At 46.8% G+C, this 20,744-nt stretch overlaps 1 long non-coding RNA gene across 1 annotated transcript in view; it reads left to right on the top strand.

The window, feature by feature from the left end:
* Positions 1–19,523, top strand: part of LOC115460584 — a 78,110-nt gene extending 58,587 nt beyond the window's left edge. Inside the window, exons 2-3 of the long non-coding RNA XR_003940519.1 lie at positions 16,083–16,144; positions 16,544–19,523. This is a non-coding gene — a long non-coding RNA (uncharacterized LOC115460584). The remainder of the gene's footprint in view (positions 1–16,082; positions 16,145–16,543) is intronic.
* The last annotated feature ends 1,221 nt before the right edge of the window (positions 19,524–20,744 follow it).

Genomic DNA, 20,744 nt, shown 5'->3' with positions numbered 1-20,744 from the left:
TCAAGGTTCTGTTTGCTCGCTCAACCTGCCCTGAACTCTGGGGACGGTAGGCACAATGCAATTTCCAGGTAATGCGCAATGCGCGGGACAGGGCCTGAAGTGTAGCTTCAACAAAGGCGGGACCATTATCTGAACCTATGGCAAGGGGCAGTCCATACCTGGGGATGACATCCCTAAGGAGGGCTCGAGCTACTTCTGTGGCTTTCTCAGTGACTGTAGGATATGCTTCCACCCACCCAGAAAAGGTACAGACCATGACCAAGAGATATCGGAGCCTACCGCTCCTGGGCATTTCTGTGAAGTCTATAACTAGGGACTCAAAGGGTGTTAGTCCTCTAGACTGAACTCCTGGTGGAATACGGGGTCCCTGACGAGCATTATTCTGGGCACAGAGAGTACATCGGGCAGAGGCAGTGGCAACCAGACTATCCAATCCTTCCAGCACCACTACTCGACTGAGTAGGCGGGCTAGTGCTGTTTTCCCTAAGTGTGATAGGTCATGAGCTTGAGACACTACAGGCCAAGCTAGGTGGCGTGGCACCAGAACTCTAGTATCAGGGAGATGTAACCAGCCATCAGGTCTCCTTACTGCACCTTCTTCTTGAGCCCATTTCTCTTCCGTTTGGGTATACATAGGTGTCCATTCTTGCAATCGAATTTGGAACAGGGGAGTCACAGTACTTGCTGGGGGTCCTCGAGCAGCTTCTTTGGCCACCCGATCAGCATGGCGATTCCCTCGGGCCACTGGAGTATCTACCCTTTGGTGTCCCCTGCAATGAATGACAGCTACCTTCTTAGGGGCCCACACAGCCTCTAGCAGCTGAAGTATTTCAGGTCCATACTTAACAGGTTGGCCTGCAGCATTTATGAGTCCCTTTTCCTTATACAAAGCTCCATGAGCATGTAGGGTTGTGAAGGCATACTTAGAATCAGTATAAATGTTGGTTACCAGTCCTGCTGCTAGCTCCAGAGCTCGTATGAGGGCCACAAGTTCTGCTTTCTGGGCTGAAGTTCCTTGGGGCAGGGCTCTTGCTTCTATCACCTTGTCTTCTGTCACCACAGCATAGCCTGCCAGTCGCTTGGAGTTCTCCACATAACTGCTTCCATCTGTGAAATAAATTACATCTGGGTCCCTCCACGGAACATCTTTAAGATCTGGTCGACTGGAGTACACTTCATCCATAGTTTGGATACAGTCATGATCTGGTGGTCCCTCAGATGCTGGCAAAAGAGTAGCAGGATTAAATGTAGCCACTGTTTCCAGGTGTATCCGTGGATTCTCACACAAGCTGGCTTGGTACTTAACCATACGGTTATTTGTAAACCAGTGATTGCCCTTATACTCCATGAGGGTGAGAACTGCGTGGGGGACTTTAACAACCAGTTCTTGCCCCAAGGTCAACTTATCAGCTTCCTGGACCAGTAAGGCTGTTGCTGCAATGGCCCTCATGCAGGCTGGCCATCCTTTAGCCACTCCATCCAGCTGTTTAGACAGGTATGCAACAGGCCTCTGCCAGGATCCCATCATCTGGGTCAGCACACCCAGAGCAACCCCCTGTCGCTCGTGGACATACAATGAGAAAGGTTTCTCCACATCAGGAAGGCCTAACGCAGGGGCTTGGAGTAGGGCTTTCTTTATGGCAATGAAGGATTGTTGAGCTGTAGGTCCCCATTCAAATGGTTCCTTTTCACCCCCCTTTGTGGCTTGGTAAAGGGGTTTCGCCATCAATGCAAAATTTGGAATCCAAATTCTGCAGAATCCAGCTGCTCCCAGGAATTCCCTAACTTCTCTTCTGGACTTGGGTTGGGGAATTGCAGCTACCGCTTGCTTCCTACTAGCATCCAGTCTCCGACTTCCCTGGGAAATGCAAAAGCCCAGATACTTCACTTCTGACTGACAAAGTTGGGCCTTTGAGCGTGAGACCTTATAGCCTGCATCCAAGAGTAGCTCCAGCAATTCTCTAGTAGCCTCAAAACACTCTTCCTGGGTCACTGCTGCAATCAGGAGGTCATCTACATACTGGAGTAAAACTCGCCTGGAAGGCTCAGATTTAAAAGTCTTAAGGTCTTGCCCTAGGGCTGTCCCAAAAATAGTGGGGGAATTCTTGAACCCCTGTGGCAGGCGGGTCCATGTATACTGAAGCTTCCTTCCTGTTACTGGGTTTTCCCATTGAAAGGCAAAAAGCAATTGACTGGCTGGGGCCACCCGAATACAAAAGAAGGCATCTTTTAGGTCTAGTGTCGTGAAATGGGTAGCTCCAGAAGGTATCAATCCTAACAGGACATATGGGTTAGGCACTACAGGGTGTAATGAGATAGTAGATTTGTTAACCACTCGTAAGTCTTGGACTGGCCGGTAGTCCTCAGTCCCTGGCTTCTGAACTGGCAATAGTGGCGTATTCCATGGAGACTGACAAGGACGAATAATTCCATGGGATAACAGACGATTCAAATGTGCTTGAATCCCTTCCAGAGCCTTTCTGGGAATTGGGTATTGGCGAAGATGGATTGGCCGGGCATTTGGAAGTAAGTCTACATGTACAGGAGGAATATTTCGGGCCAACCCTGGGGGATTATCTTCTGCCCATACCCCACTAACCCGAAAGCTGTCTGCCAGGGGTAGGTCAACTTGGCTATGTGACTGATGCAGCCGCCATTCTTCTTCAAGAGGGCAGCAGAAACTCAATATACCCTTAGGGCTGGATGTCGGGGGCCGAAAGGAGACTGAAGTCTGGCCATCAGAGTCAAAGGAAATTTGGGCCCTAAGCTTGGACAGCAGGTCTCGACCTAACAAAGGGATTGGACAGTCTGGCATATACAGGAATTCATGAGTGACTATGTGTGAGCCTAATTGGCATCTACGGGTTGTCAGGAAGGGCCTCCGGTTCTGCACCCCCGTGGCACCCACCACTCGGACAGTTTTTCCAGACACAGGCGCTAATCGCTCCGTCACAACAGAATGTTCAGCTCCTGTATCAATCATGAATGGAATTGAGCGGCTCCCTATAGTTAACTTGACCATAGGTTCCTGGGGGCCCAGTTTGTAGGAACCCGGTCTGTCCTATTCGTCCCATTCTGCCATCTCGGCTATCCCGATGATGTCAGATTCAGGAGGCTCATATCTTCCCTCTCGAACTCGGCCTCGGCTTCCTCGATCTCCTGGTCCCCTTCTCAGTCCCTGGCGCCTCTGGGGGCATTCATCTTTCCAGTGCCCTCTTTCCTTACAATAGGCACACTGATCCCTCTCCAATCTTGGTCTGGGATTCTCCCCCCTTGGCCGGGATTGATTGAAGGAATCTCGGGGCCTGGCTGGTGGTCCGGGGTCCCACTTTGGCTTCCCATTAGCTAGAGGTCGACCTCGGTTAAGGGTGGAATTAGTAATGGCTGCCGCTAAAAGGTCGGCCTTCTTCTGCATCTTCCGGTCAGCCTCTCGGCGCACCTCCTGATCTCTATTAATGAAAACCTTGGTTGCGATCTCAATTAGCTGGGTGGTATTCATCCCTGCGAATCCCTCCTGACGCTGCAACTTCTTCCGGATATCTGGCATACTCTGGGCCACCAATGCACTATTCACCATTCTCTGGTTTTCTTGGGCTTCAGGGTCAAATGGGGTGTATGTTCTGTAGGCTTCAATTAGTCGCTCTAGAAAGGCCCCAGGGGATTCAGTTGCCCCTTGGAGAATTTCAGAGACCTTTGCCAGATTAATGGGCCTCTTTATGCCTTTCCTCATACCTTCCAGTAAGTCCCGGCAATAGCCAGACAACAGTTCATAGTGCTGCCCATCATTTGGATCCCAAGCTGGAGCTGCGCGAGGAAACCGAGCTCTAACCCACCCCTCTAGGTCCGGTGTCCTCTCGGGAGCACGTGCTCGCGTGATGGCCTCAGCATTTTGCAAAATCTTCCGCCTCTCCTCAGTTGTGAAGAGGGTCAGGAGAAGTTGTTGACAATCAGTCCAGGTTGGGTTATGGGTGGCCATAATGCTAGCCACTAGGTCCACCACTGCCTGAGGCTTTTCAGTATAAGAGGGGTAATGCGTCTTCCAATTCAGGAGATCGGTGGTTGTGAAGGGTACATACTGATAGGCCTGTGCCTGTATAACCTGACCCTGATTATTAGGATCCGGTCGAGTGGTAGTTACCTGGCGGAGGGGCAGAACTCTCGAGGAGGTGGGAATAGAACCTGAGGTAGAGCTAGGAGCTACCCTCCTATCATGCTCAAAAGTAATTGCAGCGGGTCTAACCCATTCAGTGGAGGTGTGTTGAACCCCTGAGGGATGGGGAGGGGTACTCATAGACTGAGAGGTGGTCACAGGTGAGTCAGTCCATTGAAAGGGATGCCGGGCCCCTGATGAGTGGGTAGGGGTATTAGAGGGAGAGGCTGGGCTGTCAGGAGTTGAGGAGTCAGGGAGTGGAACCCAAAACGGGTCTTCAGAGGTTAACAGGAGAGGATGTGGCACAGAAGGGTAGAGACTGGGTGAAAAGTCCAACCTAGGGTGTGGCAGGTTTGGCACAGGAGGGGAAGAACTATCCGGAGAAGCCTGTGCTGGAGAGGCTTGGGCTGGGCGGCGTGGATCTCTGGGGGTGGCACGGAACCCCAACAATGGGCCATAAGGTGGTGGCTCAAGGTCTGAGGGGTCATCAGAGAGTATGGGTTTCTCAGACAGGGTAGGGGCGGAAGCCACCGATTGGGTGGTAGGCTTCCTGGGGCTCTTTCCCTCTTCCAGTTTAGATTTTCTAATCTTTCTTTGAACACGGCCTAACATGAATTTTACTGGGGATCCCATATAAGTTTTCAACCACGAGGGAGGGTCAGTCACAAGGCTGTCCCAGGAATCTATATAAGGGAGTTGTTCAGAATATTCTGGTTCTCCTACAACTATGCTGTAAACCTTCCGGATTACTTCAATATCTAAGCTGCCACTAGGGGGCCACCCCACTCCCATAGATGGCCACTCAACTTCACACAAGGTTCTTAGAGTACTTGAGCTTAAAGTCTGTCCATAGTCATTAATTAAAAATCCTTTTTTAAAGTTCTTAAGCATACAATCTAGGGGGGTAGCAATTTGTCTAGATGATGTCCCACCCATAATGCTTACAGTTACAACACACAAAAAGGGAGGGAATTTTTGGATTTGCGGTAAGGGGTCCGCAGATCCGGAAACAAAAGGGTAGAACAAACAACAATCGCTTCCTTCCGTTGCTGGTCAATTGAACTCGCGTTAATTGAAAACGCAGCTATAAGAAGTCCGCACTCAGTTAATCATTCACGCATCACACATTCCATACAGAAAATCCCACCCAACAATTTCAGATTTCTCAGATACAGATAAGCTCAAGCGTTTTCGCTTCTAGTCCCCGCGACTAGAAGGTACTAGGGCCTTCGCTGAGAGTTGATCAGGCTCTCCTTCCTCAATTTGTTTGAGGGGCTGATTTACAATTTTCTAGCTAGAATTACAATACAGAATACAGAATACATACCCGGCGAATGTTCTCCAGTCAGTTGGGTGCTGGGATTAATGCAGGATTCATCCCACCGCTGCCACCAAGAATTGTTGCAGGAATTGAGATAGGAATTTGTGATACTTCAAGAGTCAGACAGCACACACCAGAATGAGAAAGTAATCTTCTTTATTTGCCAGCAAACAAAGCAGGACATCAGCATTAAGTCTCTTCTTCTCTTTGTGTCTTTCTCTCAGCTCTCTGTGTCTTTGTCTCAGCTGCTTCTCTTCTTATGCTGTCTTCTCCTTCTTCTGTCTGTTCCTTCTGTCCTTCTCTTTCTTCTGAGCTCCTTCTGACGTAAACTGCTTCTGCTCCTACTTAAATACTGTTCTATCCCCCTCCTAGCCTAGCCCCCCCCTTACTCTCCAATTGGTTAAGGAATAGATTGGTCACTTTGCCTCAACCAATCAGCTCCATACAAATATCAGTTACATAGGTTTGGTATTCCTCAAACTGACCTCTAACCTGGGGCCCCTTAAGCCAGACATTTGGTCTCCAGAACTCTTATATTTTCCTTATGATTAATGTCTCATCTATAGCTTAAACTGGGTTCCCTTAGAGACCAAGAGGCCCTAGTGAGATTGGTTATTCTCATATTCCTAGTCTGGTTCATACTAACTGCTAACTAAACTCTGGCATTCATTAAAGAGGTCAAAAGTCAGTCTTACTTAATAGCATACGGCTATGGTCTGTTATTACTTTCAGGAGGCCAGTCCTACACTTAGCTATAATTAATCAAGACTTTTCCTGACCTTTTTCACCTATCAGCTTATACATTGAACCAGCCAGAACTGCAGATAAGTCAAAACACATGTTTGACCTCTTCACTGCAGTCTTTGCTTAGAAAATACAGCAGAGAGTAACATTAGATTTAAAAAGGTATTCTACATATTAACTACACAAAATACACAGAATCAGTATTTCTTATAAGACATATTCTAAATATCAGGAATATCTACATATTAAGCACTTCTAAATTCTAACTCATTTATATCTAGAATTATTTAGAATCTAACTATTTCCTTCTAAGCAGTGTTCAATTTAATCCTAAACAAACTGCCTGCAATATGCCGGCTCATAATAGAATACATATGTGTTTGCTTAGCAATCCATCAATCACAAGGGTGAAAGAAATTCCTGTTTCTGACCTTTCTAACCCAGCCCGGCAAACGCTAGACTTCTAGTAATTAATTCCAGCCTGCATTCCTTTACCTTGCTTGCAAAACTGAGAATTTAAAATAGTATTTTGAGCACCTTTAACCAAAATTAACCCTTAATATGATTTCTCAGAATTATTCAATTTCTTTTGCCCACTGCCTCACGAGTAGCCGGCAGGACTTACTGGACGACACAGGGACCAGGACTAGAACAAGCTGTAACTGAAGTGCCCCTAACTCCTAAAGTGACCAAAAGTGTTCCTAAGCCCAGCACCAACAGAAAAGCTCCTAAGCCCTCCACTAACAGCAGTGCTCCTAACAGAAACTAACAGGGGTGCCCCTACGCCCTACACTAACAGAGGTGCAGGGAAACCACAAGGGAAAAGGAAGGGAAGACAAATGCCAGACCTAACACTGGTACTTCCTAAGCACCAAGCTGCAGCAGCTAAACATGGGTTCTCACCCTGGTGCTTCCTAAGCACCCAGCAACAGCAGCTAAACACAGGTCACAAGGAAAAGCGGGGAAAGCACAAGGAAACAAGTAGGAAAGCCAAATACCCAAACAACAAAAGGTGCTTCCTAAACGCTTACTAACAAGGGTGCTCCCAACACCAAACTCCAGCACTGCACTAACAGCAGTGCTACACTCCGTAACAAAAGGGAAAAACAGGGAAGTCAAACACACAAGTCTCAAGTGCACACTGCACTAAACTAACCTGGACCTAAAGCAAGTAGCCAGAAGCAAACGTTGCGAAGGCCCTGAAGGAAAGAACCCACTTCCTTATCAAGGCCCTTCCTGATGATGTCACACTCCCTAGACCCAGGCAACAGCACACTAACCCAGAGAGCACACTGAAAACCATAGAGGCCCAACCCACACCAATGCAACACCGTGAAACACTTGAAGCCAGTACACCCAAAGAGAGTTAGAGCAACTCAGACTACCCACACAGGTGCAGAATAGTGAAACAATTAGAGCCCTGCTGCTGGAAGCTGCCAGCACAGAGAGACAGAGCCAACTCAGAAAGGACAGACAAAGAAACAGAAGCCAGCTAAGAAGCTGACCCCCAGGAAAGAGGTAAGTTTGACAGGGGTTCAGACCCCAATCATAACAGCACCTCCCCCTCAAGGCTCCCGTGTCCCCACGGGAGCTCCAGGTCTCAAAAGACAATTTAGGTCTCCATGGGTAGCTGTGATGAAATCTCCCAATGGGTTTCACAACATAAATCTGGATGGCTGGGCAGGAAGTAACTAGTACATCTGGAACTTGGAAACCAGAGTGGCTTTGGCCGCCACGAGGCTCTTTAGTACGGCTGCTAGGCAGGATCAGAGTCTTGGATGCACCAAGTGGAGTTCTATTCAACAGGAACCATCTCCTGAAGGAGTCCACAACTTCCTTGACTTCCTGGCACTCCACTGTAGCAGCCAGAACTGGGCTAGAGCCCACACTCATCCTGGAATCTGAAGCCGGACAGGAACTCGAACTGGACTTCAGACTGGACCTTACTTCTTGGCTGGAGCTGGAACTCAGTAGGAGTTCAACATCTTGGCTGAAATGGGAACTCGGAGTAGACTCAGCATCTTGCCTGAGACTGCAACCTGGTCCGGCCTCAGCATCTTGGCCGGAACTACCACTCAACTCGGACTCAGCATCTTGGCTGGACTCGGTACTCAGCATAGACTCAGCATCTCGGCTGGCACTGGAACTCGCTCCGGACTCAGCATCTCGGCTGGCACTGGAACTCGCTCCGGACTCAGCATCTTGGCCGGAACTGCAACTTGACCCGGACTCAGCCTCTTCACCGGGACTGCAACTTGACCCGGACTCAGCATCTTGCCTGGGACTGGAACTCCAACTTGACCCGGACTCAGCATCTTGGCCGGGACTGCAACTTGACCCGGACTCAGCATCTTGCCTGGGACTGGAACTCCAACTTGACCCAGACTCAGCATCTTGCCTGGAACTGGAACTCCAACTCTCACCGGACTCAACATCTTGACCGGAGTTGCAACTTGACCCGGACTCAGCATCTTGCCTGGGACTGGAACTGCAACTCGATCCAGACTCAGCATCTTGACTGGAACTGCAACTCAATCCAGACTCAGCATCTTGACTGGAACTACAACTCGATCCAGACTCAGCATCTCGGCTGAACTCTGCACTCGGTGCAGACTCAGCACTCATCGTGAACTCATCATCTCGGCTGGGCTCTGCACTCGGTGCAGACTCAGCACTCATCGTGGACTCATCATCTCGGCTGGACTCTGCACTCGGTGTAGACTCAAAATCCCGGCTGGGACTGCAACTCGATCCAGACTCAGCATCTTGACTGGAACTCCAACTCGATCCAGACTCAGCATCTTGACTGGAACTGCAACTCGGAGTGAACACAGCATCATGGCTGGCCTCAGCACTCGGTGTAGACTCAGCCCACAGCTCGGCCAGGACTGGCACTTGGTCCGGGACTACTAAGCCATCTTCTATTAGTTTGGGCCTCAAGAGTATCCCGCAGAGTTGGCTCCGAGAGGAGTTGGAAGCGGTAAAAGAACAGCTTAGTAGAGGGATCAATAGCAGAAACTGGGTTTTCTTCAAACCCAAGCCAGGAGACACGCTTTCTCTCTGTGGCAGCTTCAGGGGTATCCTTCAAGGCTGGATCAGACAAAAGGGCAACCCGGTACTCCTGGAGTGTCAGAAACGGATCCAGATCAAAAATGGGGTTGGAACTGGGATCCAAACTGGTACTAGGAGGCTTGGTTTGAAGCGCCACTTGAACTGGATGCAGAGACTTGGCTTGAAGGGCTGCTTGGACTGGAATCGGAGACTCGGTCGAAAGCATCCCTCGGACTGGACTCAGAGACTCGAGTGGAAGCGCCACTTGAACTGGAGTCGGCGACTCGGTTAGGAGCGTCCCTTGGACTAGGCTCCAAGGCTTGAGTGGAAGAGCCCCTTGAACTGGCATCGGAGGCTCAGTGAGAAGCCCTCCTCGGACTGGACTCTGAAGCTTGGCTGGACGCGCTGCTCGGACTGGATTCAGAGGCTTGTCTGGGCGCGCTGCTTGAACTGGACTGGACCCCTGCTGGGCCCAGAGCGTGGAATTCCCAAGACGTCTTCTCTCAGCGACAGCTTCAGGAGTATCCCACAAAGCTGGATTCAAGACCAGGCTACGGCGATATTCAGCGAGCGTGATAAAAGGGTCAATATCTGAAACTGGGTTTTCAGCGATTCCAAGCCACCGGACACGTTTTCTCTCAGCTGCCGCTTCAGGGGTCTTCTTCAAAACAGGATGAGACAAAAGTTTCCCACGATACTGACGAAGAGACATAGAAGGATCAAGAACAATGATGGAGCTGGACCCCAGATGGGTCAGCTGGGCGGGGGTTCTTGCCGGGCTCATGGCCTTCGCAATCTGTCAGGTTCAGAGCCCGCGGGGCTGGGCTCTGGAGCAAACGTGAGCCCTTGGGCTGCTGACGAGGAGCGACAGCAGCAGGCAAAACCCACCAACCAACACTGAGTAAGCACACCGGCAGGGACTGCAGGCACTGCCCAGCGAACCAGAACACATGGACTGGAATCCCCCGGACTGGAGGACACAGGACTGGAACACTGGACTGCAATCCCCCGGACTGGAACACACACCGGACCGGAACACACTGGACTGGAGCGCACCAGACTGGAACACACACCGGACCGGAACACACTGGACTGGAGCACACTGGACTGGTCCACACAGCTTCACCTGCACTTAGCTACTAAGCCCCCCAGGAGTTGAGCTCATGGGTTCGAGTAGCCGGCAGGACTTACTGGACGACACAGGGACCAGGACTAGAACAAGCTGTAACTGAAGTGCCCCTAACTCCTAAAGTGACCAAAAGTGTTCCTAAGCCCTCCACTAACAGCAGTGCTCCTAACAGAAACTAACAGGGGTGCCCCTACGCCCTACACTAACAGAAGTGCAGGGAAACCACAAGGGAAAAGGAAGGGAAGACAAATGCCAGACCTAACACTGGTACTTCCTAAGCACCAAGCTGCAGCAGCTAAACATGGGTTCTCACCCTGGTGCTTCCTAAGCACCCAGCAACAGCAGCTAAACACAGGTCACAAGGAAAAGCGGGGAAAACACAAGGAAACAAGCAGGAAAGCCAAATACCCAAACAACAAAAGGTGCTTCCTAAACACTTACTAACAAGGGTGCTCCCAGCACCAAACTCCAGCACTGCACTAACAGCAGTGCTACACTCCGTAACAAAAGGGAAAAACAGGGAAGTCAAACACACAAGTCTCAAGTGCACACTGCACTAAACTAACCTGGACCTAAAGCAAGTAGCCAGAAGCAAACGTTGCGAAGGCCCTGAAGGAAAGAACCCACTTCCTTATCAAGGCCCTCCCTGATGATGTCACACTCCCTAGACCCAGGCAACAGCACACTAACCCAGAGAGCACACTGAAAACCATAGAGGCCCAACCCACACCAATGCAACACCGTGAAACACTTGAAGCCAGTACACCCAAAGAGAGTTAGAGCAACTCAGACTACCCACACAGGTGCAGTATAGTGAAACAATTAGAGCCCTGCTGCTGGAAGCTGCCAGCACAGAGAGACAGAGCCAGCTCAGAATGGACAGACAAAGAAACAGAAGCCAGCTAAGAAGCTGACCCCCAGGGAAGAGGTAAGTTTGACAGGGGTTCAGACCCCAATCATAACAGCTGGTCCCTGCCCCTCCGACATCGCTTCCTGCTCTGGGGCATAGCTGGCAGCCACAAGCCTGCACAGTGTGGCGTCAGTGTCTGTTCTTTGTTTTGCTGCTCCTGGCAGACCCTGGAAGGAAAAGTCAAAGAGAAGGGACAGATGCTGGAAGGAAGGGGGAGAGGGGATAAATGCTGGAAGGAAGGGGGGGTTGCTTCAGTCTTTTAAATATTTATTTATGATTTTATGTGGGGAATGAAGTTGGACTTTGATTTTCATCAATCTGCTGTTTTGCTGTCCATTTTCGATTTCGCAGACCGTTTCCCAATTGTTTTCTTGTTACTTCACAATATGCCTAGTAGTAGATTTAGATTTTGGATTTGGATTAAGATCACACGCCAGTGGTGTGCTGGAGCTGGCTCGCAACGGCTCTGCAGAGCCGGTTGTTAATTTTTGAGCAGTTTTGCGAGCCGGTTGTTCAGCTGTCTCTGTCAGCAAGGACGGGAAAGTTTTTTTTTCCCCTATGCGGGAGGCCTCGTCGTCCTGCATTGGGCTGGTTCCATTGGGGGCGGACCGCCCCGGGTAAAAGCGCAAACCATATGGGGGGGTGTCCTAACTTCTGCTCCGTCCGTGCTGCCCTACCTACCTCCGCTCACTTGTCTTCTCCCAGCGGCTCACTTTGTCTCCTCCCAGTGGTTCCTTCCACTCTCTCCACCTCTGCCAGTGCCGCTTCCTCCCTCTGCAGCTCCTTTCGCTCTCTTCCCGCCTCTCCGGTCTTCGAGTCCCGCCCATGATGACCCTAACGTCACGACGCCGGCTTCCTCCCCCTGCGGCACCCTGCGCGCCAGTGAATGCACCCTTCTCTGTTCTCTTGCTTCTGTAACGGCTCCGTCCTGAGTCCTGCAGGTGTTTGGCGCCTTCTGCTTCCTGCACTGCTAGTGCACTCCGTCTCTGTGTCTCTGTCTCCTCACACCCCTGCTGCTGCTGGCCACCAGTCTTCTATCGTCCTCCACTCCTCCTCGTCGCAGAAGAATCTTGGATCTTCACTGTGAATCACTTCCATTCCAGCCAGGTAGGCCCCGCAGCGATCTAATATTTATTTATTTAATTAACTTTTAAAAACATTTTTCATTGTATTTCTGCTGCTGCTAGTGCTACTTTGACAAGAGCAGCAAGCTGCAGCTAGGGGGCCGGGGGGGGGGGGGGGGGAGATCATACAGTGTGAAAAGGAAGGGGGGCCCGGGGGGGGGCAAGATAGAGCACTACTCTAGATGGGAGAAAGAGGACAATGGCAATGGGCATGAATGGCCAAATTTCAGTGAAGATATCCTGTTTCCTGCTGGGTTCGTCTTAACTGTTGTTGTAATCTATAAAGTTGATGGAATATTGAAATTAAATGGAAGCAGAATTAAACTCTCCTTTCATTTGGGGCACACATGGAATCAGTTCTTCATCTGTTTTGTAGAAGTTTACCTTTTAGATACGTAAATGGATTATTTTGTTTCATGCAGATTTCTTTTGTTTTTACATAAATGGGCTATATAAGCCTCTAATGCAGCCCGTATTGGTTTTCTTATATTTTGTTCTTGTGATACCTTATACTGTGCCAAAACTGAAAACTCTTATCTCTGTCTGGTCGGTAGTAAAAGGAGCTCGTTGTGAACACTATCTACCCTAAAAGGTTGTTTTGTGTCTTGGTATGGTCACATTTTCAATATGGTAATACTACGGCCCAGTGGCGTAGCTACGTGGGGCCTGAGGGGGCCAGGGCCCCCGCAGATTCACCCCAGGACCCCCCTCCCGGCGAACCCGCTGCCGCCTACCTTTACTTTTGCTGGCGGGGGATCCCACTCCCCGCCAGCCGACGTCTTCTCAGTCCTTCCTGCTCTTCAATTTGTTTGCTGACGTCCTGCACGTAATTGTACGTGCAGGACGTCAGACTCAGAGAACAACGTGCAGGACGTCAGCAAACAAATTGAAGAGCAGGAAGCGACTGAGAAGAAGACGTCGGCTGGCGGGAAGTGGGATCCCCCGCCAGCAAAAGTAAAGGTAGGCTGCGGCGGCGGCGGGTTCGCGGCGGGAGGGGGGGGCGGCAATGTCGGCGGTGGGGGGGCGGCACCGGGGGGAGGGCTAAAATGTGCCCCCTCCCCCCCGGGCTCTGGCCCCCTCCCCCACGGAAGGCTGGCTACGCCCCTGCTACGGCCCAGCTAAGGAACAGCCAGGTTATTTTGAGTTAGTCTTCACTGGACCAAACTTGCTGTCCTTGTGCCACCATCACTATCCAGCAGGTAGGCACTGTCTTAAAAGATAGAGGATAAAGGATTTTTTTAAACATTTATCACACATTCCAAGCAAAGTTGGCTTACATATTTCAAAGTACACTGAGACAGAATAATAGAGTTCAGTTATATCATGGGAACAATTAGATGATACATCTGAAACATTTGAGATTAGCATATATATGATATATACCCAACTGAGCATTTAAAAGTTTGGCCTTTATTGATACCATATGTTCAGAAATCCATAGCCATTTAGTACAGGTAGTTATTCAAAGATTATCACATTCATACACCAGAACAGGCATCCATCACATCACATTGCAAAAGAAAACAACGTCTACAGAGTACGTCCAAAAGTTAATTTTTATTTCCTTATTTCTTTCTTCCAAAATTCCAGACAGCACATGTACAGATCAGTAGGAGGACCCAAAGCACTCCAAAACAAGTAAAGTCAAAAACAACACAGTTTATTGTTCAACCACCCTTAGGATTTACCTTGGGTTTAAAAAGCAAAACCATGTTCATATCCTTTGCACCAATAATGTATAATAAAATTACACGTTGTTAATACTTTACCAGCTAACTCTCTCCCTGGGAATAGCCAGCTCTGCAATTTGTGTGTGTGTGGGGGGGGGGGGGGGGGCGCAGAGGTGGATGGAGGAGAGAGCCTGTTGTTAAAAATTTACCAGCAAACCACTGATCACACCTTTCTTAGTAATAACTCAAAGCAAGTTACATTTAGGTCCAGTAGATATCTTCCTATCCTCTGAACGGTTTATAAGTTTTGTACCTGAGGCAATGGAGGATTAAGTGACTTGTCAAAGATCTCAGAGCAGCAGTGGGGTTTGAATTGTGGCTTCCCTGATTCTCAGCCTGCTGCTTTAACCATTAGGTACATATTAGCTGTGCCTAATGTTTGGTAACTCAACAGCAAACTAAAGTGTAGCGGAACTGAAAACTGGTGGTCCTTTGGCAACCTACCAAAAACATTGATAGGTAGCATGGGCCTCATCTGTCCCATTATGTTCTTATTTTATAGATCAATACGTAGGCACTAATTCAGCAAAATCAAATGTTGATGACAAAACAGTAAGCTGAAAAATCAACCTAATTCTTGTCTCTGCCTATGAACTTCCAAATCAAAATTATAATTCCTTACTCTGCAATTTTACTATCACTAAATGGAGGGAAAGACCTCAGATGCCCTGAACTGGGCCCTTCTATGCCTTCTAGAGACTGCTAATGCTGTGGCAGAAAATTCAAGTTTTATAACTATGGGGAAAAGGGTATGGAGACTAACTAATGAAGTTTGAGTCTCTTTTTTTTTTTTTTTTTTAAATTCTAGCTGTATTTATCAATATCCTACAATTCCTCTTTTAAACTCTAATAAGTTACCAAGCACAGAATAAAATAATGTCACCCACAGAGATGTCCTCTTCTCTCAGAACTTCTCAGAAAGAAAGTTAAGTGGGACTTTTCCTCTCTATATAGTTTGGATTCTAAGGAGACTGTTTCAAACAAACCCTTTGAAGCTAGCACAGTAATCAGGTTGCCCTTACTAACCTTTGCAAATATTCTACTTCCTCACACCTTAATTAACACCTAAGTCAGGTCAATGGCAGTGCTACCTCTCCTGCAGGCAAAAACAGAAAATAGCTTTCTTTCAGGACAGTTTAAGCCTTGCTACTATCCATTTTATACTCTTGGCGGTTACGTTTCTACCTCTAAAGAAAGTTTCATTTTAAAAACTATAGGGAAAAGGGATTGTACACTATGGAAACTAGTTAATAATGCTTGCTTCTCTCAATTACTTTTATTTGTTTTTTCTAAGACTGAACTGGACCCTTCTGTGCCTTTTAGAGGCTATCTGTTAATGCTGTGACAGAAAATTCATGTTTTAAAACTATAGGGGAAAGGGTATGGAGACTAGCTAATAAAAATTTGATTCTTTTTTTATTAATTCTAACTGTGTTTATTAATATCCTACAATTCCTCTTTTAAACCCTAATCTTTAAGTTACCAAGGACAAAATAAAATAAATGTCACTTACCCACAGAGATGTGCTCTTCTATCAGAACTTCTCAGAAAGAAAGCTAAGTGGGACCTTTCTTCACTATATAGTTTGGATTCTAAGGAGACTGTTTCAAACAAACCATTTGAAGCTAGTACAGTAATCAGGTTGCCCTTAGTAACCTTTGCAAATATTCTATTTCCCCATACCTTAATTAACACCTAATTCAGGTCAGTGACAGAGCTACCTCTCCAGCAGGCAAGAACAGAAAATAACTTTCTTTTAGGACAGTTTAAGCCTTGCTACTATCCTTTTTATATTCTTGGCTAAGTTTCTACCTCTAAAGAAAGTTTCAGTTTAAAAACTATAGGGAAAAAGGATTGTACACTATGGAAACTAGTTAATAATGCTTGCTTCTCTCTCTCTCTCTCTTATTTTTTTTTTCTAAGACTGAACTGGTCCCTTCTATGCCTTCTTGACAGCACTGAGAGAGGCTATGTGAAGTTTCAAGGTAAAGTAGTTTCCCATCTGTGCATATAAGTTGTGGAGCATTTTATAAACACTTCATCTGCAAACATGCTCATGAAGTAAACCCAAACAGAATGTAAACTAATAGAAATTGGAAAGAGCCATGGAAGAACCACACTTAGAGGAGTCTTTTTCATGCAACATGTCTTCAACATTTGATAAAATATAATAAAAATGTAGCAGAAGCGCTTTGCAGCCTTTATATAGAAAAGCTATAGTGGCAGGCTTAAATTCATAAGCCAAACATTTAGAAGGAAGCTGAATTGGGTATTTTATAGTCATTTGTGGAGTTAACTAGAAATCCAGCAATGTTTATACTAAGATATATTTCTATTGTATTTTTGCTGTCTGAATTTAATATTTATTGTCCTTTCTTTTATAGGATGCCCTGTAGAATGCTGGAAATGATAGACTAGGACAGATATCACTGGAGTTACTACAGCAAAAAAACTGTGTTGGCGTCTGGTTTTCGCAGACCAATAGGTTCCAGCTCCCAACGCAGTATGTCCACGAAACAACAGGCTCTTGTCGAGGTTTTGAACGGCTGGTATTCGTTGGATACTTGTTTGGATTAAAAGTCTAGTGTAGAGTGGTGCCTTTGGAACCGTAGTGCTTGTAGATTGCAGACAGAAGAGGGCCAGTGAGAGGAAGATGGCCCTCTTCATTTTCAGCTAAGTTTTTGTGGAACTTGATTCACATTACCAGGGAAATACAGAAGGTGGCATAGTATTAATCTATGTCATTCTTCAATGATCAGATGAAGCTCACTTTTATGTCATCTTCATTAAAGATGTTATCCTGTATTATTCAGGATGACTTTTTAGAAGATTCACTGTATATCCTTTTTTTTCTTTTTTACCACCAGGAAAATGGAAAATCGCTCATGAGAACTTTATGAATTTTATATCAGCAGTTAATATGGAATATGCCGGTGTTATCTTACTAGGGGACTTGGCAGGTTGTTTAATCTGGCCAAAATTAAACCAGATATTCAATGCCGGTCACTGGAAGTGGCCTGGCATTGAATATCCTGTCTCACCGCCGACCGCGGGTGTTAGCCAGGCTGCCACCTGCAGTCTGAATATCAGCCCCTTAGTACCTCCTAAATAGGAGGCAGTAAGTGTACCTACCTCAGTTGCCGTATGCTAATGCTCACATTAGTGTATGGCATGAAGAAAATTCAGAGGAAAATTACACTTTCGTGGCCACAATAGAAATGGGCGTAGCACGTGGAAAAGTCCCACGTTACCATGCATCCCACGTTACCATGCGCTAAGCCTTTATTCTACCGCAGCTTTAGTTAATAGCTATCAGGGTCAGATCTTGAGACAGTAACACTTTACATTTGAAAGGCCCATCACCTCTGTCTATCCCACATCCCTTTCTAGAAAGCTGCCAGCCTAAGACCTAGATTACTTTTTAAACCCAGTGTAACTGCTCTTCCTTTCTGAGGGGCCCTTTTACTAAAGGGTTGCTGCATAGCAGTGACTTGCTGCGTGGCAACCTGGAACTACCCCAGCCCAACACGGGTGCCAGAGGTAGTTCCACCCCCAGCTTGCGCCATTTCCTGCACTACAGAAAATCAGGTCTGATTTTCTAGTCCAGGGGTTACCCGGCAGTAATCGGACAATGCTGCCCTGTTACCACCAGGTTAGCACAAGAGCTCTTACAGCCACCTCGGTGGCAGTAAGTGCTCCCTCCGAAATAGTCACATGGCAAGTGTGAACTTACCGCACGGCCATTTCTTTTTTCCATCTTTTACCCTCTGCAGTAAAAGGGGGCTGTGTGCAGTAAAAACTCACACTACTGCTAGTGCAGGGCCCCTTTTACCGCAACTTAGTAAAAGGGCCCCTTAACTCTCAAAAATGGTGGTGTGCATGTAAATTTATCATTCATTTTCAGAATTTTTGTTGACTTTTGGACATTTTTTAGTTTGATTCAGAAATTAATGCAAAATTTGATCAATGAACATAAACATTTTAATATACATACATTAACTTTTTGCACATTAATTGAAAAGGTTTATGTGCATACAGTAAATCTAGTGTCTGTTTTTTATGTGCATAAAAGTTTCCAAACTGAAACCAGAAACTGAATGCACATCCCTGCTTGAAAGCTTGTTGACTCTTATTTCCGCATATCCAAGCAGACTAGCATGTAGCCATGGTTCTTTGCTCTGTTAACTGCTATAAATTAAAATCTATTAGAAATCTTTAATACAGTTTCCCTAAACATTTTCTGTTCTATAACTGAATTTCAGTAGCTTGTTTAGAATTAAAATACTTGTATTAGTCTCTTTTCCAAAATTGATAATATCTCATGCATCCGTAAAGCAATCTTCATTCCTAGTCATTCCAGATTATGTTCTTGTATGCAGTGCCTACATTTGGCCACTAGGGAGTTCTCTGATGCTTTGTTAACATCCCATTTGTTTTATTTGAAGGTATTGTGAGTAGATTTCAGGGTTTATAATACCACACCATTTGACAGAAACACTTTCTTCTAAACTGGGAAATTTTAACCGATAGTCCTAAGATTTAGGTTACTGTTCCCAAAAAGTACATTATACTCAATTAAGGATTCAGGTAGTACGCTAATTACAGAGGATCTGAGAGTACTACTTGAAAAATCAATAATTATTAATTTTATTTTATGTACATTTCCTCAAACATCCTTAGGCAAAAACCATGAAGATGATTTACAATAAGATTAAAGCCCCAGATTGAGCTGGGGCTGCCTAATATGGAGCCGCACATCAGAAATGTGCAGTCACATGTAAGCCACATTGAGCCTGCAAATAGGTGGGAAAATGTGGGATACAAATGTAACAAATAAATAAATAAACTTGTCAGGCAGAATCAGAGGTGAAGGTGAATTGGTGGAGTTCTGACCAACAGCTGTTTGGACATATTTGTGGACTTTGTTTCAGTTTGGGTTTTGTGGGGAAGGAAGTTTTCCTGCCACCTTCCCCTGCCCACCCTGTTTTTGTAATTATAATGATTTGAGGGAAGGGGTTTGTCTCAGCTTTTGGTGGTTGGGGATTGTGAGCCCTTTAGAGTTCCAGTCAAATAAGAATTGGATTTGGAATACTTCACATGGCTGGCCTAGGTTCTGGGACATTACCGCAGGAGATCTGTAAATATACGGCCTTTGACAGAAACTACTCGGCATCACCGCAGGCATTCAGGATGACTTAGAATGTTGATGTGAAATAAGTAAAAGGCTAGGAAGATACCACCTAGTCTTGGGTTTGATTGCATATGTTATATTGGACTGGAAAAGGGCAAAATGACTGATTTTGTTCTGTTATTGAAACTTATTTCTCCGGTTTGTAATAAAGCTGCAGCCTTTATTGCATCACAGTTATTTGTGTTGTGTATTATTTGGCTATGAATAGATGACAATACATGCTCTATGTTTAAAGATTGGAAAGGATAAGTAACAATGTAAGAACAATAATGTGCACAAGGGGGAACAAACAAAGTATAAACAAGGGAAGAAACAAATCAATGTATAACAATGCCCAGTTGTGCCAGTAGACCATCCTCTCAGTCCATCTCCTTAAAGGCTTAGGAGTCCTTTTACTAAGGCGTGCTAACAGATTTAGTGTGCGCTAATGATTAGCACATGCTATGGTTGTCTTGTCATTTAGTGCATGCTAATCAGCGCACACTAAATCTGATAACACGCCTTAGTAAAAGGACCTCTAAGTGGGGGAAAAAAAAACATCAGGCACATTTTCAAAAGAGAAGGACGCCCATCTTTCGACACAAATCGGAAGATGGGCGTCCTTCGCACAGGGTCACCCAAATCGGTATAATCTAAAGCCGATTTTGGACGTCCCTGACTGCTTTCCATCGCAGGGACGGCCAACGTTCCTAGGGGGTGTGTCGGAGGCGTAGCGAATGCGGGACTTGGGCGTGCCTTACACATAGACGTTGTTAAACCGTAATGGAAAAAAAGGGCGTCCCTGACGAGCACTTGGACGACTTTACCTGGTCCTTTTCTTACGACCAAGGCACAAAAAGGTGCCTGAACTGATCAGATGACCACCAGAGACAATCGGGAATGACCTCCCCTTACTCCTCCAGTGGTCACTAACCCCCTCCCACCCTCAAAAAATCTTTAAAAATATTTTGTGTCAGCCTGTATGCCAGCCTCAAATGTCATACTCAGATCCATCACAGCAGTATGCAGGTCCCTGGAGCAGTTTTAGTGAGTGCAATGCACTTCAGGCAGGTGGACCCAGACCCATCTCCCACCTGTTAGACTTGTAGTGGTAAATGTGAGCCCTCCAAAATCCACCACAAACCCACTGTACCCACATCTAGGTGCCCTCCTTCACCCATGAGGGCTATGGTAGTGGTGTACAGTGGTGGGTAGTGGGTTTTGGGGAGCTCACCACACTAGGTAAGGGAGCTATGTACCTGGGAGCAATTTCTGAAATCCACAGCAGTGCCCCCTAGGGTGCCCGGTTGGTGTCCTGGCATGACAGGGGGACCAGTGCACTACGAATGCTGGCTCCTCCCACGACCAAAGGGCTTGCATTTGGTCGTTTCTGAGATGGGCATCCTTGGTTTCCA

The sequence above is a fragment of the Microcaecilia unicolor genome, chromosome 1 (genome assembly GCF_901765095.1).
Source record: "Microcaecilia unicolor chromosome 1, aMicUni1.1, whole genome shotgun sequence".
In the NCBI taxonomy this organism is placed as follows: Eukaryota; Metazoa; Chordata; class Amphibia; order Gymnophiona; family Siphonopidae; genus Microcaecilia; species Microcaecilia unicolor.
Note: the sequence above shows the minus strand (reverse complement) of the source record. Positions and strands in the feature narration are given on the sequence as shown.